We start from the raw sequence: 27,475 nt of genomic DNA on the forward strand, positions 1-27,475 counted from the left end.
ATGAGAGCAAATGTTGAAGATGTAAGGAAGGACTTTATCTTTTGGGGATTCAGATTCCTTAGTCTAGCCAGAGGTGCAATGCTGAAAATGAAAAAAGAAAAAGGAAATTGAACATAATATTTAAAGAGTGTTAGACCAGGCCCCAAATGGCATAGAGATGGAGGAGCCTGAAGAGGAAGAATGAGTGGTCAACAGCTTGGTAAACACACTAAGACTCACTAATGTGACCCTGATTCTCATAATAGCTCTGGCCTCTAATCTGACATAAAGTCCAGCTCAAATATCCATGCCTTCTATTGACAAAAGCATCCCTTCCCTCTCTCAGGAGAATTATTTGACTCACCACCCATTTTTGTCCTCATAGTACTTTGCTTAAGTCTTGATTAAACTTGTTATGCACTTATCACTCTAAATTGCAGTTTTTCTGTTTGTATAGCTAGATAGCTATTCCCATCAGTAGGTGCAACCTCAAGGGCAAGGCTACATCTTAGCACGTAGAACAATCATTTAAATGTTTTAATAGTTGCATTACAAAAGGCATACAAAACATGGAAAAAAGTCAAAACAGCATAGGCAAATATAAAAGGAATGACAAAGTTTTCTTTTAAAGGGCCAGATAGGAAATACTTTAGGCTTTGCGGGACATATAGTCAGTTTTACGATTACTCGACTTGGCTGTTGCATCACAGAAATCGCGATGCACAATATGTGGAAAAGGGAAACGAAAAATCGTGGGCAGGGACAACAGTGTGGTGACTGCAGGGGCCAGGGGGTGGGTGGAAGAGGGCATGGGGGGATTAATGATGATAAAAATAAAATAAAATTAATAATAATAATAAACAAATGTCATGTGTTCCAGTACAATTTTATTTAGAAAAACAGGTAGCAAACCAAATTTGCCCCATGGGCCAAGGTTTGCCCACCCCTATACTAGACCATAGTCTCATGTCCCAAAATAACCACTGTCAACAAAAATTTCTGATAAAATGGTGGTCCTTGGTGGGCAGGGGTGCGGGCTCCAGCCTAAACATGAAGTCTGTCCCCAGACCATGGCCAAAAAAATGCCTGAGCTAGTCCAGGTGTCAGTGCAATGTTGGATCCTAGGCTTCAGTCCCCCTCCTTCTAATAACTGACATGCAAATCACACTGCCGGACCAGCAGTTCCTCGGATTCATCTCCCTCGACACGCAGATAATAATGGTATGTGTCTTCTTACTGCTCAAGACTGTGGTGAGAATAACACTGAAATAATGTGATAAAGTTCTTCAAAGGAGAAGCATTTTGAAAACTGAAAAGGCACATTACTGATCTCAGGTACTAAAAAAGCACTCAGCAGATCTCAGCAGAAACAGACATGATGCCTTTTATGTACATGTAAAAGTAGGGTTTCTTACAAGAGCATTCAAGTCCTTTTATCCCTACCTACATTTTAGAGCAAGCTCTGTTCTTTCACTGTGAACCCTGCACAGTAAGGTTTCACCTCTGTTTCTTGCCAACCTCTTGACTATTGCCTCCATGTGATCTGAGCAGAGCTGTGCTCTGGACAGACAGGCCATTCTAAGGAGCCTGCTTCCTCCTCCCACTGGCCACACCTCTTTCAGGCTGTCACCTTTGGCCACCGCAGGGTTGCTGTTTGGCCAGTGTCCCCTCCAGAGACAAAATGCATTGTTCACATTTTCTACAGGGATAGCACAATTATTAAGATGGACATAGAGGTAGGTCACAAAATCTGCCCATAAACCCAGAGACATAAAGCAATGTGGCAATCTGGCCGAGGGTGTCTCTGACAATTTACTAAATAAAAGAGTCCTTTAAAAAAACTGTGAAAAATAAATCAGGATAAAAAGAAGCAACAACATCCAAGATAAGATTTAAGTGTGCAAATAAGGGCAATTATATCGTTATGACAGGACATAGATATTTTTTCCAACAGATTTTCAATTTCTCATCAGGCAGGCAATATACCCATAATCATTCAACTCTCATGTCATAGATGAAGGAAGTTTAATCTCTCCGCATTTGCTCTTAAGAGTTCTTTTGTCTACTTATGCACTTATGATCATTTCAAAATTCCCCTTTTAACATCCTCTCTACCATCCATGGTCTGATTTAAACATCACCCTCGCCACCATGAAGGTTGGCGTAAGTGGAGCATTTCTAAAATGGAGGCAGAGCGGCCAGTCCAGAGGAACTGCATTGCTCATCTCGTTTCTTGAATCTTTGACTGGGCCAAACCTTTACAGACGGGGCTAAACCTCAGTTGTCTCTCAGTGGTTTGTAGAGCCAGCAGGAAAGCGACCTTCTATCTGAAGACAGAATCAATGACCTATGGTGCTTCTCCAAGAGTAGCTCAGCGTGTCAGCACCAACAGAAGAATGTTTTCTTCTTTTCATGTAATTCTGCCTTTTTTTTCCTCATGAACCCCCTTGCTTTCACCCTGTAATGCAGGCATTATTCAGGTTTCTGACCAAATCTGTACTCCTGACTTGCAATTCTTAGGTCCCAACTAAACACTTCACCTAGTGAACAGGACTTTTGTTGTTGTTGTTGTTTAGGTCAACACCACAAGCCCTCATAACCATCCCAGCCAGAAGGTTCCCATCTCACCTATACTTCTCTAGTGGTTTTGCCATCTGGACAGCATGCATCTTCTATAGCCTCACATGAATGTTCACAACTTTTTGTAGCCCTTCATACACACACACGCATTGGTAGGTGCCTGGAACATATGAGGTGCTCCACTGATACCTGTAAAATTAAAAGTAATATAATAATTTGTGTAAGGTTATTTGTGTTGTCCCTAGGACAAACAGTACTCCTTGAATGTTAGCAATTATTAATATCATAAATAATTTAAAACAGTCCATGTACCTTTGTGCCTAATTCTATGGTTTTGCCACTCAATTCTATTCTTTTCACACCTTTTTTTAAAAAGAAGGGAATCATTCCTTGAGTCAATATGTAATTATCTTTTCTAGAAAGTACTGGCAAATTTCAGAAAGAGGTTTAATTTGTATTTTCAGATTATGCCTTTTGTAGCCAAAAACTGCTCGTCTGCCATCACAAAGATGTCATAAAACAAACTATCATGCCTTTATGTATTACTGCAGATACCTGTACCCGACTTAAATAGTGGATTACAGGAATTTCCATAAACACACATATATGAATGATGGGAAGACCTAATCATGTGAAATAAAGGTTATCTTCCCTGTCAATAACACAGATTGGTGAGTCACCTGTGTTTCCCCAGAACTTACACTTTTTTCCTCTACAGCATCTTGTCTTCTTGCCACTCTGCATTTGCATCCTCGATCAGGATCAGAGGCCTGATTAGAAAAAATAGAATTTGCTTAAAAAAGCCAATTCTATTAAAATTTAAAAAGTCAGGTTAAAAAAATTGCATACAATGATCGCCAGACTTGGTTTTCACAGCCTATGGGGAAATATATTCAGATTTTGTTGTTAACTCAGAAATACTTGTATATTCACCAAGGCCAGACCTCAACATTTGCAAATGGCCTTGTGCTTAATGAACCACCAAGGTGTTGAGTTCAGGACTCTCTAAAGAGGAGGAGAATGTGAGAACCACGCAATCACCATTGGAGCTAAGAAATACAGTATGACAGGCACATTTTAAAACGTTTCATTTTCACAAGGAGATGGAGCTTCCACAGACAGGATTTGCCACCTCCCACACTCCTCTGAAATCCATTCAAGATGAATAATTTTACATTAAAATCGACAAGGCCTGGGTAGATTTTGGAGTCACTTCAGAGCAAGTTTAAAGTGTGTTCCGCCCCTGTCCCCCTGTATCAGCTTGGCAGCCTGGCAAATAACTTATTCTTTCTGAACCTCAGTTCCCCCTTTTGAGTAATACAAGTGATAATCTGACCCTCCCAAGGTTATTGTTAAAGTTTAAAAGATGATAAATATAAGGTATTTTTAAAAACTGGCCCATTCTAATTACCAAGATTGTGTCACATCTCAGACCCAAAAACAGCTGAAGGTGAAGACGTGCATGGCAAACAAGCAGACAGTTTGCAGTTTGATAAATGCAACACTGACAGCGCCAGAATGGCGTAAGCTAAGTTAAATACTGCAGATGACTGTCTATAAGCAACATTGCTGGTGCGAAAGAGACTGGGGCAAGAAAGCAAACATTTAAGTCACATTCAACATAAAAATGTAGGGATTGCTGAGCTTATGCTGGTTAGCATTTTGGAACTTTTACTGGAAGAAAGAATAACACACACACGTGCACATACACATATCACAAGACACTAAATATCATTATACAAAATTAGATCACATATAAAATGAGTGGTACAGAAGCAACGTATTCTTGCTTCTCACACCTTATCTGTACTCAGCATCCTTCATGCCTTCATGGTCCAGATCTTACAGGGCTCCCATCAGTACCTGAATTCAAATCATGACTCTCAAATGTTGGGAATTTCTCTGAACACACACACATACACACACACACACACACACACACACACACACACGCACTCACACACTCTCACGGCAGTCACATGTCTAATCAGGTATAAGGCAGAAGTTATATCTTCAAATGCTGTCCTAAGAGCATCAGCAAAAGGCACAGGAAGGAGAAAAGGAGAGGAGAAGGAGGCAGGGAAACTATCCAGGATTCTTGAAATGTTAGATGGGCAGCCTATAATTACCACAAGCCCATACCTTTAATTCAGGTGTTACCATAATCACAAGTCTTTCTTAGCCATGTTTTAACTAAAGATCAGACAGGCCCACAGGTTGTGCGGTGCCTGTGCCCACCTCTCTCTGTGGGAGAAAATCTAAGTGGCAAATCATGAGATCCTAACTGTATCCTTAGAGCTGGGGTGCACGAACTGTTCCCTTTAAGGACCAGAGAGAAAGTAAAGTGTTCTGAATGGCAGCAACACACATGTGTGTGGGACACTAAAACAACAATGCCCTTTTCTGGGGTTCAAGGTAATTAATTCTGCTAGTTAATCCTGATTGGCATTGATCCCATTTACAGATCAAGAAATTCAATCAACTTGCCAAAGGCTCCTGACAAATAAGTAGTAGAACTCAAATCTCCATTCTGCTTTGCATTTCATCAAGTTGCCTCCATCTAGAAGTTTGTTTCCCACATGCTAGTTTGCAAAAATAACTTTAAGCTTTCCCACCTCCATGATGTTCAGACAGATACATTTGAGCAGAAGGGATTGATGAGCTCTGTTTTTGAGGACATGCACGTATGTACTGAAAAGGTAATCTGTGTGTGCGTGTGTGTGTGTGTGTGTGTGTGTGGCTGGCATTAAGAAATAGGAGAGAAGGCTCCTGAGTTAGCAAACTTTGAGTGCTCAAACATGAGCAGTCACTACCCCCATTGCTTACTAGAGTAAGTCGGCACCACTGTGTACACACACATGCACACACACATGCACACACACAACCCGCCAACACATTCCAGTCATTTCTTAAATAAATGACTATCTGGCTTCCCAAAGATGCATTCTTTGCCATCCTCATTCTGTTCAAAATCTTTCAGGGGGTATTATGAAGCTATTTTAACAATATATATTTCTAGTCCAAAGTCCCTTTGCTTCTTATTTGATATGTTTGAAGCTTCCCTTTAAAGCCAGAACTTTTGAGTTAAGTACTTGGAGACATGGGAAATTTTTAAACTTCAAATATCTGTGGGATGAATGATTTTGGTGTCAGTGATGCTTCAGCAAACTTCTACATGAACAACATAGAGAGCAGAGCCTGTGTCCGCAGGTCAGATCGCAGGGCTGTGTGGTTGCTCTCGGGCCAGGGCCAGGAAAACTCAATGTGGTCATCATGATTTGCATCAGTAATTCCCAATGAGCAGATATCTATTTTAATATGTTCAAAACTTGCATTTCAAAAGCTAACAGTGGACATAACTAAAGTGCCCTGTCTCTGGGAAGATTTCTGGCAATTACATCACAAATGAAGACAGGGCAGGAGGGGCTGGACTGGATCTCCTGTGCTTAGTTCAGAGCAAACTCTGTTTCCTGGTTGAATCCTCCTTACTTATGTGTTTACTTTTCGCCTATTCTTGGTCATAATATCTTCGATGCCAATCTGGTAGTCCGTAGAACTTTCCAATACTTTTAAAATCATGACCACTAATGTTTTTGTTCCGTTTCTGTCAGAGTTTCCAGATTCACTTTGAATTGGCAGCCCCGACGGATTGAAGAGCTGCTGATTTTTTCCCCAAAATCAAAAACCTCTCTTGGCATGGCTCCAAATCACCAACCTGCACTTCTACCAGACTGTCTGTGACCAGCAGAAGCCCAGGACACACACCCTCTCCCTGGGGTCAGTTTCTGGTGCTCTGTCAATCCCTGTCACCTCATGAGAGAGGGTAAAACCTTTATTGTAACCAGGGAGATCAGAGAGTTGTTGTCACTGGGATATTGATGTTTTCCGGCCTGGATCGCACTGGAGAACAATCAATAATTCACAAACCGAAAAGCTTCAGCTCTACACACACACACACACACACACACACACACACACACACACACAGAGGACCCTTTAGAAGGTGAGGCAGGCTCTCTCCCTAACTTGTATCCCCTGAGTGCCCAGAGGTTGGGACCAAACTAAAAGATCGTTCACTGCAGTTCTCACCCACTTTACCCTATAAATTTGTCTTAGTCTTTCTATAGCCATGAGTAAGCTTGTAGCCAGTAAAGGGGAAATCACTCCAGGAGGGCCAGGCTGCCCTCCAAGTTAACCCCCTCACCCCCACCTTCCAGATTCTTAATAACATCCTACTCCTTGCCTGGGCTTCAACCCCACCCACCAGGCGGCTGGCAGGAGGATCTGCAAGCCAACTCGGAAGTTTCTGTCGAGGTTGAGGCTTGGAGAAGACGACGGAGGTGCCGGAGGGATGCGGGCACTTCTCGGAGGTGACTTGATTCTGAGGAAGGTGGGCAGAGGCTCATTTTGCGCACTTCGCAAGTCACACGCCTTAAACCCCCTTCTCCACCGGACCCTCCAGCCCACTTGGACATTGGCCACCCCTCACCCCTCACCCCTCACCCCTCCGACCCCGCCCCTCCACTTCTCTACTCACAGTGCCGCTGTGGTCCGGCCAAAGGAGAGGTATCGGTGAGGGGAGGTCCACCGATAGATAACGAGCTGTCGGTCGGCCCTGCCCCTCCGTCCCGGGAGCCCGTGGCTCTTCCTCGCTCTTGCGCCGGAGTTCCGGGCTGCCGCCGCCCCAAGTCCCCGGGGGCTTCCACGCCCGCTGCGAGGCTGCTCCCCTCTGGCTCCGCTCCGTGCTGGCGGCGCCTTGGAGAGGGAAAGGAGTGGTCAGAGCAGGTCAGAGCAGCGACTAGTGAGGGGGTCCCCGGGGTGGGACCCTGGGACCACGCGACCCAGCAGGAGCGCCGCCGGTGGCGCCCAGGGCACGGAGGACCCAGGGCCAGGAGCGCGCTCTGCCCGGCTGGGGAGCCGCCGCCGGCGCCAACTTTCCCCGCTGAGAGCAGAGAGCAGCGGGGAGGGGATCCGGCACCGGACGTGGTGGCGCTGGGCTCTCCGCTGGTCAGCTGTCGGGGCCGGCGCTCAGGACCCGGATTCGTTCCACGTTGGACCGCAGTGGGGCTGGGAGGCGGCGCCGGGCAGCTGGCGGTCGCCCGGTGCGGAGGGAGGCGCCCCTACTCGGGCTCCAGCTGGAGTCCCGGGACCCGGGCGCGGCTGCCTGCGGAGTCCACGCGCGGGCTCGGAGCTGAGGGGTAGGGTTCCCTGTCCCGCTTCCCCACCACTGCGCGCTCAGATCAGAGTGCAAGCGCGGCGGACCCTCTTCTGCTCTCGGCCTCTCACTTTGTTCTAATTCTGCCCTGCGGCAGGAGTCCACTCGTCCTCTGCAGCCGGGGCAGTCGCCAGTGTCCTTGGGGAGGAGAGGGGTTGAGGATTCCAACTCTTCCCTTAGTCTAACTAACCCACAGCACAGGCAACGATCCTGGGCTGGGAGAGACACCAAAAGGCAGTAGAGGGGTGGCGTGGGATTGTGTGTGATAGATACAGATAGATCAATACATGGGTATCTATAGATGCAAACACACACACATATGTAGATATATCTGAGACAGAGCTATCTATCATCTATCATCTTTCCAATGCTGACAGTATATTTAGGTGTTTTTCCATCATGCTTCGCCTCCTTTCTCCTGACTTGCTAGAACCCTCATTCCGTCTAAAACCAGTCTTCTTGCATAATTCCATTGGAAAGAGAGCTTTGCTACTGGCCATGTTCTAAATATTTTGTGGGCATACACTTTGGTGTCCGCAAAAACAGTACGAGGTGGTGTGGGGGGTGGGGCTAGGCACGGTAATAAACAGGAGTCCGACAGGTGGGGTTGGGACCCTTTTGGGGTTTGCACGCTACTGCAGCCCCAGGGCCTCGCACAAAACTCAAGACCCCACAGGGAATCAGTAGTGTGTTAGAGACCCATGCATGGCGCCAGTACGTAATTGTTCGTTGAATAAACTCACCCGCTTACTTTTGTCCTCACCCTGCTAGCAGGAAGCATGCCTTCTGAAATTTTGGGATGAACTTTCGTACAGTTAGCAGTCTTCTGCTTATGTAGAAGTTGCTGTGCCACTAATTTATGCTGTGAGATCTTGGGGAATAACCGCTCCTGGTTGCCTCAGCTTGAAAATGAATGGGTAGCAAATGAGGGACATTCTACACAATAAGGGACCGGTAAGTACCCTTAAAAAAAGTCAGCATCATGTAGGACAAAGAAACTAAGGAACTGTCCCAAATGAAAAGAGGTTTAGGAGACAAAAAAAACAAATCGTGTGATATGGGATGAGTTCTAGACCAGGCAAAGGACGTTCGAGAATCAGTTGGCAAAATTTGAAACACGTCTATAGATCAGTTGACGGCATCTTATCACATTTAATTCCTAGTTTTGAAATTGCCCTATGGTTGTGTGTGTTTATATTTGTAGAAGCTGAATAAAGGGTCTGTAAAATTTTTATTTTAGCAACTTTTTGTGGTTTGATACTATTTACAAATGAAAATGAAAAATATGGTGTGATAAAAATATAATGAAAGAATAGCATTAAACGACCTTTAAAACCTGAGCCTAGAATTAGTCTGTCTTATGACTGCAGTATCTGCCGAGACAGATTTCCTGCTGCTGCTGTTATCAAGTTCAAATGGAGATTTTAGAGACAAAACAAGGACTTTGAAAATTGCGAAGTGTTTCTTAAAATCTAAACCTTTTCAAGTTGATGGTTTATTTCTAGAAGAGTAAAATGTCTACAGATTCTTTTGCAGTCTTCACAAAACTAATAACAGCCTTATATGTACATGTACTCACTCAGTGTTCAATAAATGACTGCCAGAAAGATAATAGCTATAAAAATAAAATAGTAAAAAATAGTAGTATATCTTCTAACAGGGTCCCGCACAAATAACACCTCTTTTTTATTACAAACTCATAAGCATGTAATTCTGTAACATAACAATATCACACTTAAGCACGCCATATGACATTTTAGGTGAAATGTCCAAATTAAAACTATAGATTATTACACCCCCACATTATTACCTTATCAATCACATTCAAACAGGTGTTACTCCTGCTGGACCCTGTGTATTTGTTGTTTCCTTCATGCTAACTCATTGAAAAAATAATAATTTCTGGACTTGGGATATAACCCCTTGGAAGAGAACAGACACTTTTTTAGGGTCTTTTCTACAAGCCTTCCTGACTGCTTTCTAGCCCCGATAAGTGTGTGAGAACGGTTTCATAGATAGGAAACCAGGTTATAAAATCAAAATTCAAGCAGGTCCTTCTACAGATACAGAACTGGATAAAGCAGAGGGAAAAAGAAAGACAGAGTAAAAACTTTTGAAGGTAAGAACTAATGTTGATTTTGAAATAATGTTGTTAATATTCTAACCCTAGATTATTCATCATCCTCCAAGCATGAGTGGAGAATGGATATCCAGACAGAAACAATTCCTAAATAAATTTGATAAAGATAGAGATACTGTGGTTTTTGCTTTCTTCCATATAATTGTAATTTTCCCCAACCTCTTAAATATACTTCCCTAGATCATCTACTTAAAGTGGTGGTCCAAGAGATTCACTTATGGGAATTCATTGAGTCTGGACAATTTCTTCAGGATATTTGAAAGATAAACTATATGTGTAAGAACAGTTGTAGATTTACAAAATAAAGAGGGGTGAGGAGAGGCTACTGCAATGAGTGTCCAGGCTCACAAAGTTCGGGGGGGGAACTCCTAAGTGAGCTGTAGTGTGAGGAGATCTGGGCTTGTTGCCCACCTTGTACTCAGCAACTTGAAGTGGAGTTTCACCCATAAAGAAGCTTGTCATCGTTCCCACCTCCAGTACCAGAGCAATGGCTAAGATATTTTGTCCAAGGGGAGAGGCAGATTTTAAAACAGAGAGTTCCAATCTCATCCCCATCCCCCCAAATCTGATGCTTTGCAATCATGTATGGAGAAATTCAAGCATAAGGGCACTCTCAACAGTAAAAGTTCTGCGACTCTTGGTCAACTACGGTACAGAAGTCTGATACATGGAAATGAGGATTCGTCTATCTGATAGAATTTCCTGAATGCTATAGCTATCATGTTAAACTGTCTGTTTTGACTGTTTGGCAATTTGAAATCACTGGAGGAAAATATAATTTACATTAACTAGGAATAATCAAAATAGAAGTTCTTCTTGCTCAATTAAATTAACAAGATGCAACATTTGTTAAGGCTTTGTGATTCAGCAGGTTGGCCACTTATTTAGGAAAATAAACCATTGCCCAGAGCCCCAGAGTCCCAGCCAATTACTAGTCTAGTCCTGTAGTCCCTCACCTCTTCTTTCCTTTCCACATGACATGTACCTCTGTGCCCTTCACTGAAGACTTCTTGTCAGGTAGGGTGACTGCAGTCATCTCCAAGAGGGAAGTAGAACCCATTGAGTGAGTTAAACAGAAGATGCTTTAAGTCTGAGCTTTGAAAAATTCTGGTAGTCAGAAAAATGATATGGGCAGAGGGTGGACATGCCAGGGTAAAGAAAGATGGATGAGGAGATGAGAGCAGACCTGTCCTGAGAATCACAAGAAGTCTGTCTGCACTCCCTCAGCAGAATCCATGTGCTGCTGCGATTCATGCATGGGAAAGTTAAGCTGGCTTTTCTCAACCAAGAGAACTAGGTTCTGGTGTTACCACTAAGAGTGAGAAAATATAAGCCCTACCATCGGGAAATTTAAGATGTAAAAGAATGCTATTTGATCAAAGAAATAATGAAAACTACTTTGGTGGGTGTTATAGCTAACATCACAATTGTGCCTCAGTCGTGGAGGTGTTAAGTACCAGAATGAGGACTTGATTCTTTCATCTATATGCAGGGAACAGCCATTACAAAGTTTCTGATGATCATATGAAGTGACTAGATTTTTGTTATATCAGGGAAGATAAGGTGGCAGAATGGATAATAGAGGTTTAGAAGCAGGTCATTTTTTAGGTTATTGTAAAATATTGGGTGCAGAGTGATGCAGATCTGCAAGCCAAGTAACAACAGGGAGGTGGGAATAGCAGGGAAAGAAAATAAGAATTTTTTTCTTTTGCATTTCAGATTTTTTCCCATTGTTTTTATTATTATTTAGAAAATAAGAATTTGGTGTTAAATTCTGGCATATAGGGATATGAGAGAAGAATTTAAGAATGCCAGTCTAGTTGATGGCATCTATCATTTTAGGGACCACAGCAAGAGAAGCTATCAGTCCATTAGAGACACAGAATTTTGAACATTAGCAGTCTTAAATCCCAGGTTTACCTTATGTTGACTTTTGAACAAGTTGTTTAACATCTGAGTGCCTCTGAGGGTTAAGTAAGCTAATACAAAGAAAGATCTTAGCGTAATGCCTGAGTCCTAGCAATAGTGTTAGCTATTTGTACTGTTATTATCATCGTCATTATCATCATCCATAAACAGATGCCTAAAGGGCTGCTGGAATTCAGTGCTCATGAGAAAGATGAGGATTTGAGATGGAGATGTGCAATAATATAGAGGTAATAGTTGAGTGTTACTGTATCGGGGGGATGCCCACCCCTGGAAATGGGGGTGAGGTCTGAGCTGTGCATGTGTGACTAGAGACTTGGCCCCCTTGCTAGACATGGTGGTCAGAAGAGGGGCAAAGGCAAACATAGCTGACACTGGCCCTCATTGGTTGGAAGGTGGGACACTCCCACCAGCTTTGGGCATGCATGGGATTCTGGGAGAGGACTGTGGAAGTGAAGGGCACCAGAGGACAAAAAGGCAGTTGGTTATTTCCCTTCTCCTGGGCAGGGGGTGTGTGTCAATGGTCCCCAGCAGGCCTGCCAGCAGTATCCGGTGCAGGCCTGTGCGCAGAAGCCTGGGGGCACAGGCTCTGAAAGATGCCTGGAGTGGACAGCAACTGGAAAACAGCTAAGCCACCTACATTTATGATGCTTTTGGGTGGGAGAAGAGGTTCCTGGCTCAACCTTGCACTGAGCTGGCAGAGGGTAGAGGGTAACAAGGTGATTTGGGGGGGGGGGGGCTTCTTAGAGGGAAAGGGCTTTGAGGTAGAAACTTGCCGTCCTTTCCAAAGACCTTGGTGATAATAGTCAGCACTGTGAACAGATTTTTGTTCTTGTGTTATTTTCAGTTCCTGAACCTATGTAGCAGTTGTGATGACAAATACTTAAACGGCTATTTTTGATGTCATACTCTGATTTTCTCTTTCCCCTTGCTTTTGTTACCCAGATGTTTTAGGCAGAAACTTGCCATTAAATAAAAGATTCCTTTCTTTTCCACCAAACTTCATCTTTGGAGATTTACCTGGGAGGTGGTGAGCTGTAGGACCCCTGCTGCTGTAGGTGGTGAGCTGTAGGACCCCTGCCCCCTACTGTTTGAGTTCGGTAGCACTATAAAACAGAAGATGGCCAAGATACGGGTGTAGTTTGAGGACAGGGTCAATGAGATCAGAGCTTTCATTTAAGGGATGAGTGAAACAATAAGCACCAATGAGATTCTCTAGAAGATGCAATGAACTGTTCACCCCCTGGCTCAGGATCACTACATGACTGTACCAGACCAGGCACAGGAGAGCAACATCATTAGATTCAGATCTCTGCACAGTTGAAAGTCCCCAAATTCTAAGCCCAGTGTTGTTTATCTTGCATTGTAGGAATTCAATTCTAAGAAACCTCATCTCATCTAATCTTTTTGTTGTTGTTAAGGAAAAGAGACTGAGGTCCCAGGTGACTTGTACAGGTCGAATTTCAGTTAAAAACAAAGTCTAGATTTAACTTATCAAACATAAAGCCACAAAGTCTATGGGAAGTACGTCATTGAACCTAATTGTTTGGGAACATGGTAATGCCTTAGAGGACTCTCTTGTTCCTTCTTGATTAAGTTTGGGGTGAGACTGTTTTCAAGGAGCACTTGCATTATCCCGACGTTTCCGCATGTCCTCTGAGGGGAAAATTGCCGCAGACTGAGAATCATTGCTCTAACTGATACATGTTAATTTTCTCCGTTAAAAAAATGATAAACTGACTCAAAGTCTTGGCTTTTAAAATACATGCTCAGGTTAATAAAATTAGAACTTATTTCCTTTTGACTAGTATTTTTTTTAAATTTTCCTTCAGGAAAGTAGAAGTTAGTGTTTGAGTATTGGAAATCATAATAGCCAATTTATTAAATGAATACCCATTTAAATTACCCAAATAAGTTCCCAGTAAAATACTCCAAATCATCCTCAAAAAATTGTATGATTAAAAATAAAAAAGCTTTTTTTTTTAGAAAATAAGGCAATCAAGTAAAAATTTGTCTCTCTACCAAGTAAATGTTTAAATATTTAAAACCTACTTTTTCTTATTCCTCCACAACTGTGTTTCCATATGTTTCACCAAGTCCAAGTTCAAAGAAATATTCTGTGGGAAATTATTTTATACTTAAGCAAGTTTGAGAAACACTGGGTTAGACCAAGTAAAACACTTCCCTTTCCCATGCAACTCATCAGAGTCTTTTCTCTGTTTATGAGCAGTGTAAATATCCATAAAACAAACACAAGGTGAGTTGTTTCTCCATTGTATTTAAAAATATTTTTTATTTATTTTTAGAGAGAGGGGAAGGGAGGGAGAAAGAGGAGAGGAAGATCAATGTGTGCTTGCCTCTCCTGCGCCCCCTACTGGGGACTGGGCCTGCAACATAGGCATGTGCCCTGCCTGGGAATCAAACTAGCAGCCCTTTGCTTCATAGTCCTGTGCTCAAACCACTGAGCCACACCAGCCAGGGCATCTCCATTGTATGACACAGTGTTTTTGTTTCTATACAGAACCTCTAGGGAAATTCCTCCAACCTGGAAAATTTTACTTTGGTGCATAGTTTTTTTATGTTTGTCATTAGTACACTTTACTAACAGTAGTGCAACACAGAAGTTAGATTGTTGGACAATTTTTATTTTTATTTTTGAACTTGTAAAATAAGTGATCAATGATGAACTCCAGCCCCTCTCCCTTCTCTTGTGAATGGGAGGTGGGGCTGAAAATTCCAAGCTTCTGATCATGGTTTGGTCTTTCAGGTGACCAGTCCCCATCCAGGAGCCCACAGTAACCATCTCATTAGAACAAAAGACACTACTATCACCTAGAAAATTCAAAGGGATTTAGGAGCTACAGAGCTCAGTAATTGGGGTCAAAGACTAAATATTAGAACAAAAGATTCTCCTAAAACCTCTGCAGACAAGGGTTTTAGGAACTCTGTGTCAGGAACTTGGGGCAGAGGCCAATACATATATTTCTTATCTCCACACATCTTTTAAACAAACAATTATAAGGGATGCTGGCTGTGTGTGTGTGTGTTTTCTTCCCTGTTTCTTCCCCCTGAAAAGAAGAGACTGTGAGCTTTTTCAAGAGACTGTAGACAGAACATTCACCTTCTCAGCATATAGCCCTGGGAAAGTTGCTGTCTATAAATCCACCCACCACCGTTTAGTCAGAGGGTTAGGAGAGTGAAAAGAGAATATAATGTAAAAATAAAAACTCTGCCCACCCCCAAACTTCACCGATAAGGCCTCAGGCTCAAATGAATCTATTAAGTAGTATCTGATGACGAGATTTGTAGGAGGCATTTATCTTTGGAATGGATTTAAAGAGATTTGTTTTTTTAATCCACTTTAAAATTTTTACTGAGTCGATCTTAAACAGCAAAATCTCAAAGTAGGAAGAGAGGTCATTTATTTTCAAGAGGACAAAATTGGATCATTAGAACTAAAAAGTTACAGTTCTGCCAGGTCTGCATTTTAATTGGTTCTGCTGTCTAAGGCATTGTTATTTTGAACAATTACAGAATGAACTCATACACAGGAAGAAGTCATCATCCACAGAGAGTTTCCTGTAGTTTGAGTGTCCATTAATAACAATCTTCCTCTTGACCCTCAGGCTCTTTTAACAAAATAAAGACAAAGTTTTTTGGTTCTTAGCAAACATCATGTGACTGGCAATGGTGAAATTCACAATAATTTGGGATATTTGCTGGGTCTGCCAATAGGGGAAGTGACAGCCAAATTAGCAATAGAGAGCTTCAGAAATGGAAGCAATATGGAAGGACTGGAGGAGGAAGGGCCTTACTAGATAGGGTCTATAGTAAAATGTCCAGTAAAGTAAAATTATTCATAGTAGGGCTCACGTTGGTGCGCTGCAGGCCCAGAAGGATCTGTTAGTTTCCCGTGGAAGTGGCAGATAGATGTAGAGCACAAATTCCATTTAATGTGTGTATCATAATTTCTTCAACCCTGTATTGCACCCCTCCCCATTTTTCATTTCCAGTTTTTGTGTATGGATTTACTTATTTTGCTAGTACATAAAATAGTTGAGTGTTTTTCCAAGATAATAAATTTAATTGACAAGTAAGTTATTCATTCCTCCCATAGTCCTATGTTTTATAAATCCTAGAGTTCCTTGACCTGTAACTTCTACACATTATAGTATTTGATTAACCTTTGCAAATCTTGATTCAGATCTTCTATTACCCATATTGTCTAAGTCTCACTTAGCCCAGAAATAAACCCACGTGTATTTGGGCAAATGACTTTTGACAAAGGAAACAAATACATACAAGGGAGAAAAGAAAGCCTCTGTCATAAGAGGTACTGGCAAAATTGGAAAACCACATGCAAAAGAATGAAACTAGACTACAGTTTGTCCTGATGTACAAAAATTAATTCAAAATGGATCAAAAACCTAAATATGAGATCTGAAACAAGAAATTACATAGGAGAAAACATAGATACTAAACTTGTGGGCCTTGGTATTAGAGAGAATTTTATGAATTAGACCTCAAAGACAAGGGAAGGAAAAGCAAAAATAAATGAATGGGACTATATCAGATTAAAAAGTTTCTGCACAGCAAAAGAAATTATCAGCAAAAAAAAAAGGCAGCCAACTAAGTGAGAGAAGATACTTGCAAACAACATGCAATAAGGAGTGCATATCCAAAATATTTTAAAAACTCATAAAACTCAACCCCCAATGAGACCATCCAGTGAAAACACGGGCAGAAGACCTGAGCAGACCCTTCCTAAGGAGACACACAAATGGCCAACAGGTATATAAAAAGATGCTCAATTTCAATAGCTGTTAGGAAAATGTAAATCAAAACTATAATGAGATACCACCTCATACCTGTTAGAACAGGTAAGAACCAGTGTTAGAGAGATTGTGGAGAAAAGGAACCCTTATACCCTCCTGGTGGGAATATAAACTGGTACAGCCCCAAAGGAAACAATAAATACCAATACATTTCAAAAATTTGAAAACATTTATTTGTAAACATACATGTACCCCTTCCTATATTCATTACAGCATTATTCACAGTGGCCAATACGTAGAAACAACCAAAGTGTTCTTCAATAGATGATTGGGTAAAGGAGATGTGGTACAGATAAACAATGGAATACTACTTAGGCAGAAGAAAAACATGAAATACTGCCATAGCAAAACCATGAATGGATCTTGAGAATCACATGCCAAGCAAAGTAAGTCAAACAGAAAAGGGCAAGAGCTATATGGTAATCACTGATATGTGGGAAATAAAACTGAAAGCAACAAATGAAGAAACAAGACACAAACAAACAGAAACTCGTATCCACAGACCACGGTACAGTGGCTACCAGAGAAGGAGGTGGTGGGAGGTAGTAAAGGGTAAAAGGTGACAGGAGACTTGACTTTGGTAAGCACACAATGCAACATACAGATGTTGTATTGTAGAATTATACACTTGAAGCTTATGTAATCTTGTTAACCAGTGTCATCCCAATAAACTTAATGCCTTTTTTTTTTTTAAGTCATGAACCTGGAGAGTTTTCACTCACAGCCAGAGAAAAATCTGCTCCTAAACATTTTAAAGAAACAGTGAAAAGTAAAAATAAAATTGTGTTTTGATTTGTCATGTGTGGTGCTTAGTCAATATACTGATTTCCCACGTGCTGTATTTTAAGCAATTTGCTTCAAGTTCAGGTTCTCTAAGGAGCCAGAGTTGAGCTAATAACAGGTCTATGCATGGACTCATGCCAGGTTTTTAAGTCAACATCAGCTTTCAATTTAATTTATAAAACATTTTGTAATTATACGGAGTAATTTTTTCAATGGCATTTTACCATAATGAGTGAAGATTTTCTGCCCTTCAGTATACGTAGTTCTTTTTTGAAGTTCTAAGCCTGCCTTACATGAGTTGTGCTATATGGAACATATTATTCAATCCGTAGGGGTATGTCGTGAATGGCTGGTTCAAGTGATTTTTAATATCAATGGGATGCAATTCTATAGAATTATCTAATGGTATTAATGTCTGAATGAAATATGAATTCCTGTTTCTGTCTATTTACTTGTAATGAGACATCCGGCAAGTAGTTATTTCCTCTAAACCTCATTGTTTTATACTTAAAATGACTGCCCTACATTGTTGCAGACTGTGTATGAACTGAAAAATATTAATATTTGAGGAACTTTGAAAAGTTTTAAATGCTCTGGAAATGAAGGATGTGATCATTTTAAAACATATCCTGAACCAACATGGTATGAACACTACCAAAAACATCCCATAGTACTCTCAGTGGCAGGAGGGAATTCTCAAGGTTAGTAGGCTTATCTGTTCCCTGTTCCTCATCCCATTCTTATCCTTAACCAGATGCCATTATTCTCACCATATCACAAGTAAGAATATTCATCAAAAAAACAAGTATACCAAATCCAGATTCTCATAAATCTATTTTTTTAAACAAGTAAGGTTCAAAACTAAACTATAGTATTCTTATTATCAGTGAAGTTAACAAAGGAAATGGATTACTGTAAATATTACCATTTAGAGCGGAAAGTCACCCCTTTAAGCAAGTTACGTTTATTTTTCAAAACTTTACCTACATTTCCCAGGGTTATACCTCATGTTTAATAAGAAAGCTTTATAAATAAATTTCTCTCTATTCCATAACTATCAATTGGTCACCTAAAACTGAATGTCATAAGTATTAATGTAAGAAAATAAAACCAAGCTAAGGATAATGTTTGCAGGCAGTTGCACCAAAGAAGTGAGAGAGACACATGGTTTTAAAAGACAAAGGAATAAAAGGTAAACGTAGGAAGCAGTTTCAGAGCAAAGGAAAGCTCCTGACATTTGCCTCTTTCAGCCATTGAAGTAGGTAGCACCTCCTCTGAGATACAAAAATGGTTAGGGACAGTTGTTTCAAACCAGGTGAAAGCTGCCTGAGAAAATGTTCTATTCGTTTTGTAAGTAGATACTCAGCAGTACGCCGTTAAGAGTGGGCTGTACCCTTCAAGGAGAAGCAGTGGCAGTATCACATGCGCAGAAATGGTGCAAAGACAAACTGGGGCTGTAAGGAAATGTCACAGCCTAAATTTATTTTTGTACACTATAAGATGTGTGGAAAGTAGCATTTTTCAAAATGAAAATAAAAATGTCCAGAAAGAGAACTTTACTTTTTGCATTGCCGTTATCATTTCAAAGTACCGATTTGAATCTTCATAGTATACCAAACTGAAGAGTGAGTAAACTCTATTTCACCTATCTTAGGCATGGTATTGTAATTATTCCATGCCACTAAACATATATAATGATTAAGTATAATGGCTCATATTTAACTGAATAACGTTTTAAAGAGTCAAGATTGAAATGTTTCCTTTCAGACCAACATATTTCAGAAGTTTTAGATCATGTCACACCATTAATTCTGTCACCCATACATTAGAACCAAGCACAAATCCTCCTGATGCTAGAAGGAATTACATGTTACAAAGATTCTCTGGTTATTTTATTTTATTTTTCTAGGAAAAAAAGTCACAAAATATAGAAATTCCTCAGCTAGTCTACAAATTTGGGAATTAGAAAAGAGCAATCCAATATATAGTAGTCTCAAAGAATAGCACATAAGCAAACTAACCAATAACACTCAACATATATTTTGATCACATATGTAAAGCTGTTTAGTATGTAGCTGTTTGGAAAAGAGTGTGAACAAAGACAATGTGGCAACCTTTTTCTATAAAAATAGGGATTTATTTAATAGTCTCTTTCTTTCAAATAGTCTCTTTCAAAGGAAACATGTTGATGTTCCAAATTGATGCTGGTTTATTTCAACTAATGACCATACAGCTGTTTTCTTACTCAGGCAAAGGAGGATCACTAGCAACCCCAAAGTAGAAGGATGAATGGTATGGAAATGACCCATACTAATGACAGTCATTGCAAAGTGAACTGCTCTACGTGGCCTCCAAAGGCCATCTTAATCTGTCCTTTTCCAAACAGGGAGGATTCCTATTCACTTTTGGCCCACTCTTGTAAAAAGATGAACGAATATATGCCTCCCAAGTGCATTACTTGGAGGCCTATATTTTCTGTAATATTTCATCATTCTATGATTTTACCAAAAAAGACATGAGACCCATATTATCGCTAAAGGAAGATACCACCCCATCTGACATGGACATGGCTAGTTTCACCTCTTTGAATTCTGTATACTGCCTTGCACATTTTGAGGTACAAGAACGGAGATGTCCACAAATTATAAAAGGCTGAGTCAGCTACTGCAAGGAGCACTTGATCTCAAATATTGTGAGAGAACAGGTAGAAGAGCCATCTGTGGGGAATTAAATAGCAGAGGTGCCAACACAGAGGCATAGTTTGGACTAGAGCACACCCAAGAGTCTCCTTCAAAGATGTGGTGCTGGTAGTGCTCCCTAAACATCTTCTCGGGCCATTTTACTTATTGCATCCATAATTCAAAAGATAAGTGAGCTGTACCTCAGGAAAGAGCTATCACTTGCTTAGCAAGCATATGTCTTTGAGCTTTAACTAAACCTCTATTTGTTCAACTACAAAATGAACATTGGGGGTATGGCCAGGAACATTGAGGTATAAGAAAATTGGAGGTGTGGATCACTTCATTGCTTTCAAATTTATGGGAGTCAAGAAAAAGGGGTGTAAAATATTTCACAAATAGTTGTGATTTCCAGCATAAGCATGTACCTTTTCCTTGAATTTTCAATCTAGAAAGGATTTTGAGGTCACCTGATTCAATGCTATCACTCAGAGGTGAGAACATCACTGCTTAGAAAACCTGATTGACCTGCCCCAACTCACATGAATGTTTAGGGCCAGAACTAGGAGTAAAATTCAGACTCATTCTTGGGCCTGAGCCCTTGTTACCACAGTACCCACATAATTAGGAATAATCAAATTCTTTGTCTTCTTGCTGGGGAAAAAATGTATCAGTACCTTAGTCATTCATCAAAATGGTTGAACTCAGATTAATTTATGTCCAAAATTCTTCTTTTTAACCTTCCTGAATTTAATTTTTCAGGGGAGGGAGGTAAGTCAGAGTTTTCCAGGGAAGCTGGCTGGTTAATATAATTTGGAAATTCTGTATTTGTATTCCCATCTGTGTCATATTTAATTAATCAAAGGCTATGTTTAGAGTATAACAGGGCTGAACTTTATCAAATCAGGAGCTATCAGTGGCATAAAACAAGGCAAAACCCATGACTTTTCTACATCTTGCCATGCCTCTACCTTAGGGTTCATGGCTGCTGAAAAAAAAATGTGTTGCAATGAAAATAATAATAAACTAACAATGATAATACAAAGGTAGATATATTTAAGACATACATTTTTTTTGGTAACATTACTGTTACATTTCAATTGATGTCATGCCAAGTATAGATTATACTTACTATTTAGTTTACAAATACATTTTCTTTTTTTGAAGAAAGATTCTGAGTGTACAGTGTAAATGTCACCATTGTTTAAATGTCACCCAGCCTGATTATACATTGGGGTTTGGATAGCTACATGCATAGCCACTATTACTTCATTCCTCCCATGAAGGACAAAATCAGGAGTTGAAAGGAAGACTTGCCTTTTTTTGTAAAATACACTCCACCATCTAGAAATTCTGATTTAATTGGTCTGAGATGGGGTCTGTATACTGAAACCACGATTTAAAAACACTAAACTTCATTGTATTGCATGTTATGAAATTCATTATTTATTACAAGTGAAGGAAGTCTAATTTGGAGAAGTCAAGTTACTTGCCCAAGAGTCACAGGAATAATGTAACTGCGGTCAAGCTACACGTGGAGTTATTTTCTTCTCAGGTAACTAAGCACAAGCATCCGTCAGGCGTGCTTTCTGAATGCCCCCTGCCCCTCCTCCCCACATACACACAGCATTTCCCCCGGGAATACACACGTTGTTCTGGAAGTGATGCTTGTCTTTCATTAAGCCCACCCTAATGGCCTAGGTTTGAGGGACAACATTTGTTTTCATGACAGAATCGAACTCCATTTCGGAGTTGAGGCATACTTACTTATCTAGAATCGATAACAAGCTGAAAGTAATTCCAGGTAAACACAATAGAAAATCTTTATAAAGATAATCCTGTATTGTTTTTTTTCCCTCTTTTTTGAGGTGGTTGCGAGAATTAAATGAGATAAGGCACACAAGGAATTTAGCAAAGCCCTTGGATCATAGTTTGTCTCAATTAGTCATGACAATAAAACTATCACCGTCATCTGGGATTAGTGAGGAATTGGCAAAAATGTAGATGCACAATAGATGGAACAGGGAAGGAACTGACACGCATCGTGCATCTTAAGTTACTCTATCATCATTTTATAGGAATAGCTTTATTTCATTTGCATATTAGCCTTGTGACTTGGATATTATTTTCCCTAGTTTATAGATGAGAAAATTGAAACTCGGAGACACAAAGTAACTTGCTCAGAATCATACAGCTGGCAAGTGATAGAGCTTGGAGTTGAGCCCTGGTCTAACTGCCCTCCAGAGTATGTGTGATTTTTTGATCACACAAGATTTCCTCATTTTTGTTATCACGTTTTACAAAATGCATTAGATTAAATGTGTGAGTAACTGGCTATCTATTACAAACAAGGACTCCCATTGTTGCAAACCGGACAAGTTGAAGTTAATAATAAAAGAAGAAAATACTATGATCTTCCACGAAACTTTTCTGATACCTGAGCCTAAATGTGTCACAAACATATGATATGGAGCCTCCATGGAAAACAGGTTGGTCCCATGGTCTCCATATATCACACGCCCATTACTATCTCTTTGCTTTTGGTCACACTGTTCCCCTCTAATGCCACTTGTCCTCCTAAGACTTTCAAATGTCCCTCACACTTTCAGGACCAACTTAAGTTCTGTCTTGTCTGTTTCAGTCTATCTAAATGTCACTTGTCTCCGAATCCATATTCCAAGCAGGACTGGAACCATAAAGATTTGTGCCACTCCTTAGGAGATACCCTTTACTTCCAACAGACATCACTCAAGCTAGCTTAAACAAGAGGAAAGGATTAGAAAAACAGAAGGGTATTTTCTGTAACCCAGGGGCATACTATGTATGTGGACCTTATGAGGAAGTTAAACCGAGATCAGAACACCTTGAAGAACCAACCAAAGGCTGGTTGAAGGCTTTTTTTTTATCTTGCCTTCTCTTATTCTCTCTCTCTCCCTTTGTTTCTTATCTTTATTCTTTCCTTACACATCGTTTTTCAGTGTAACATCATAAATATGATGTGGCCTGGCATCACTGTGTCATGTAAGTCCTTCTAGTTCAATGCTCAATACAGACCCACATCACTCAAATTTTGTGAGGAGGAGGCTCACCCCGTCCCAGCTTTGTTCAGGTGTTTATTCCTGTAATCCAGTCACACTCGTAGTGAGGTTGTGGGTGGCTTAATCTTCTTCAACATTTAATAAACACCTCCTTTTCTACTTTTTCATGTATAATAGTATTGACTGTGAATAAACAGAAAGCTCTTTACAGAGAAGATAATGGCTTTGTCTTCTTTTGTGCCCTGTACAATGCAGGTAGTCAGTGTCCTATCACTGCATGGTTTATCAGCTCATTAAGGGGAAACTGAAGGACACCAGATAAAGACATCCTGGTGTGGTAATAGGTTGGAGGGTATGAGAATAGATGTTCTGACACCTCCCAAGAAAGAAGACTCTGCCAAGTTTAAATCCAAGGAGTAAGCTATCTGCACTGGAACAACGAGATCTGAGCAGAACAAGCTGAGATAATGGCAGGCAGGACATGGACTACTCTAATCACTCTTATGTGAGGAAACAGTCTCACGAAGTGACCCTGTGAATGTTCGACTATAGTACCACTATGGACAAACATGAAAGGATGGTCTTGAAGGTTTCCAAATGATTCCCAGGTCAGAAAAAACTGGAGGAAGAGCCTGGTCTAGCCTCAGCACCTCCAGGAAAGCATATCTTTGGAGGCATGAGCCAAGCTCTTGTGGCTGAAAATGCCCTTTCCAGCCCATTACGTATTTTTCTAGCATCCCTTAGTTTGTGTAATAGAGCAATAATTCCCCAGTTACAATAAAAATCTATGCTGATAAAGGCTCTGAGACTGAAAAGTAGATCTTACTACTACTGAAGGCCAATGTGGCTCTCCCAAGGAAGTGATGCAGTTTAGACCTGTCTCTGTCAAAAGGGCTATTTTTAGCTGAAGGCGTGTTTCTCCTGGTGGCTGGCACATGCCTGAGCACATGGTGACATTTCCACAGAGTCCATTTATTATGTCCTCTTCACAAATGATGATTGTTGGTCCATCTTAGTTCCTGTGATCAGTCGTTGCTCATAAATAGTGATAAGGGTTTGAGGTCACACAGGAAGACAATAGATGGCAAAGTCAATTTTTTCATTGTGTATGTGATATGAACAGTTTATTTCTCTATCAAGGAATTACCAAAATTAAGCAGGTAATATCAAAAGGACCGTTGGAGTCCTAGAGTGAAGGGGTCTTCCGCTGTCAAGAATGGAACTATCTGAGAAACCAAACAGCCTGTACACATTTGGGTAAGTGTGCCTGCATTTTCTAGAGTGAAATGATTATTTTTATCTGCCATAGTAATGACAATGAGAGTTTAAAAAAAATACAAGAAATAAACTAACCATGATGCCTAATTCAAACCTGGCCATGTCTTAAATAGGATACATCAGATCTATATATAAATTTTACACACACACACATACACACACGCACACTTTTCATGAGAGAGGGGGATAGCTCTCATTTTTAGTAGGCAGAAATCTTAGATCACCTGAAGTTTCCCAACTCTTTGTATGGTCCCCTTCCTTTCTAAGGCAGAACCTGTAAATACAATGGTATAGTTACTCCCTTGATTATGTTGCTTAGGTTATACAAATGGTGATAGGATAGTCACTCCCATGATTAACTTACATTATATAAGACCTCCTTATAGCTCAATGAAGAGGAATGAAGAAGCAAGGAAGATGTAATCCTGCTGGTGGGAAGAAAGCCAATAGCCTTGCTGTGAACTGCTTATGGAGACATAAGGCAAGGAATTGAGGCTAGTTTCTAGGAGCTGAGCACTATCACTGGCCAACAACTAGAGAGAATAGGAGAGAATAAGAGAATAGGATCTCAGTAATATAAAGCAATACACCTTGCAAACAATATGTAAGCTTGGAAAAGGACCCTGCGCATCCGATGACAATTAAATCTCTAGTCATCTGGATTCCAGTCTGGTAATATCCCGAGCAGAGTACCTGGCTAACCCACATGCCTGGACTCCTAATTCCAAGAAATTATAAGATAATAAATGGGTGTTGTTGAAGTCACTGTTTGTGATAATTTGTTACCAAGCAATAAAATGCTCGGTAAATTAAATAAGTGGTCAATGCATTCATTTAGTAATTTAATAAGCATTTATTGGGAAACTACTACATGCTAAACAGTGCAGAAAGTAATGGGGAGGCTGAGTCAAGCGTGACCACTCCACCCCCGTACAAATGAGCAAGCATTTTCATTGGGAACTTATTTATCGGTTAAAAAAGAAATAATTCCCTGAACTTCTCATAATAGGGTAAGTAGTGAAACAGTTCTAACTGACAAAGGCTATCATGAAGATAGTAAGACCAGTTGAGCGAAAGACCAGCTCAACCCAACATGGTAAGTAATTTTGCCTTGGGGTAACCCTCATTACAGGCTCATTGTAAGACATTAGCATTCTAAACAACACACCCCAGGCCACCAGGATTAGAAATGAGAAGTCCATAAAATGATACAAAATGGTTAATAGTGCTCTTTTAAGAAGTCTCCATCCCTTTTTTTGGAAACATCCTGACTATTCCTCTCCCTTATTGACCGCCCTACCCCTTCGTTTAATGAGCCCCAATAAAAGAAGTCAACCCCTCTAGGGAGGGGCTGCTCTGTTTGTGGAGTAGCCTTTCTCTGTCTTGCTGCTTCACTAATAAACTCTCATTCACTTCAAACTATCCTGGCTTGCATTTGAATTCTTTCCTGAACAAAGCCAAGAACTGACAGTGGGCCCCCAGAAACCTGGAATGCCTGCTTCAAGACTACCAAAGAGAATGATTGGAATTTACATTCAGGCTCCAAAGCAGGCAAGGTTAATACAGAGTGGAAAGTAATTCCTTCCTATTGCAACTCTTTTCCTTTCTACCCATTGTCCCCTCCTTTTCTGTCCAAGTCAGAAACAAAGGCAAACATTTCATATTATGAGAGAGATATTTTAAAATATATTTTATTGAAGCCCTGGCTGGTGTAGCTCAGTGGATTGAGCGCAGGCTGCGAACCAAAGTGCTGCAGGTTCGATTCCCAGTCAGGGTACATGCCAGGGTTGCAGGCCATGACCCCCAGCAACCGCACATTGATGTTTCTCTCTCTCTCTCTCTCTCTTTTTCCCTCCCTTCCCTCTCTAAAAATAAATAAATAAAATCTTTAAATATATATATATTATTGATTATGCTATTACAGTTGTCCTAATTTCCCCCCTTTGCCCCTCTACTTGGTACCCCCATCCCTCCAGCAGTCCCCCTTTTTGTTCATGTCCATGGGTAATGCATATAAGTTCCTTGGCTTCTCCATTTTCTATATGGTTCTTAACATCCCCCTGTCTATTTTGTACCTACCAATTTGTACTTCTTCATCTCTGTAACTTTTCCCCCATTTTCCCCGTTCCCCTTCCAAATGATTATCCTCCAAATGAGAAAGATATTTATAGGGTAAAGAGTTTCCATTTTCTGAGATGTCCAGTCTTGTGAAAGAGTCCTTTCACCTCCCCAAAGTCCCTGGTTCAACTAGCCACAGATCTGTGGCGGCAGAAATTTTCTCTTGAGTCCTGCTTTCAGCCCCACCAAGCTTCACAGAGATCGTGAATAAACAGCATCCATTACAGAACAAAGGACTGAAGCCACTCTTTATAATTTCTCTCACTGTAACTCAAGCAGCAAACAGCCCTGCTGAAACACCATCTTTTACCCCCAGCAACACCTACACATACTCATGGTCTATTTTCATTGTTTTACATTTCTGCCATTCCAGAGTGCAAAACTACGTATTTTCCTTATACTGGACATTTTAAAATCCAATTTAACACATACAACCTGAAATATAATTTATCCCTTTGGAACTTATTTTTTCTCTTTTTCAGTTCTTCATTTGGAGCAATCATGGAAAATTTATCTGGAAAGAGACTAATGGTCCAGACTGAAAGTCTGAAAGATAATGAAGCGAAAGAGAGTGAAAGAGAGAGAGAAAGAGAGAGAGAAATAGAAGGACCAGGGCCTATTGCCTCATTGAATAGCTATCATATAGATGTAAGGATCAGTGCAAAGCATTTATAGGAATATGGAAGTTATCCAAGTTTTAGTTTGCTGACGTGACTCCTGAGCAGGAGAGGGGTTCCATCTTGGACCTAGAAATTCATTTCAACAATATAGTCTTTTTTTTAAACAGTAAATGTTTTTTAATATTTTATTTATTTTTTTTTAGAGAGGGAAGGGAGGGAGAAAGAGAGAGAGAAACATCAATGTGTGGTTGCTGGGTGCTGTGGCCTGCAACCCAGGCATGTGCC

The sequence above is a fragment of the Phyllostomus hastatus genome, unplaced genomic scaffold (assembly GCF_019186645.2).
Source record: "Phyllostomus hastatus isolate PE091 unplaced genomic scaffold, TTU_PhHast_1.1 phas_scaffold_1066, whole genome shotgun sequence".
Taxonomy (NCBI): Eukaryota; Metazoa; Chordata; class Mammalia; order Chiroptera; family Phyllostomidae; genus Phyllostomus; species Phyllostomus hastatus.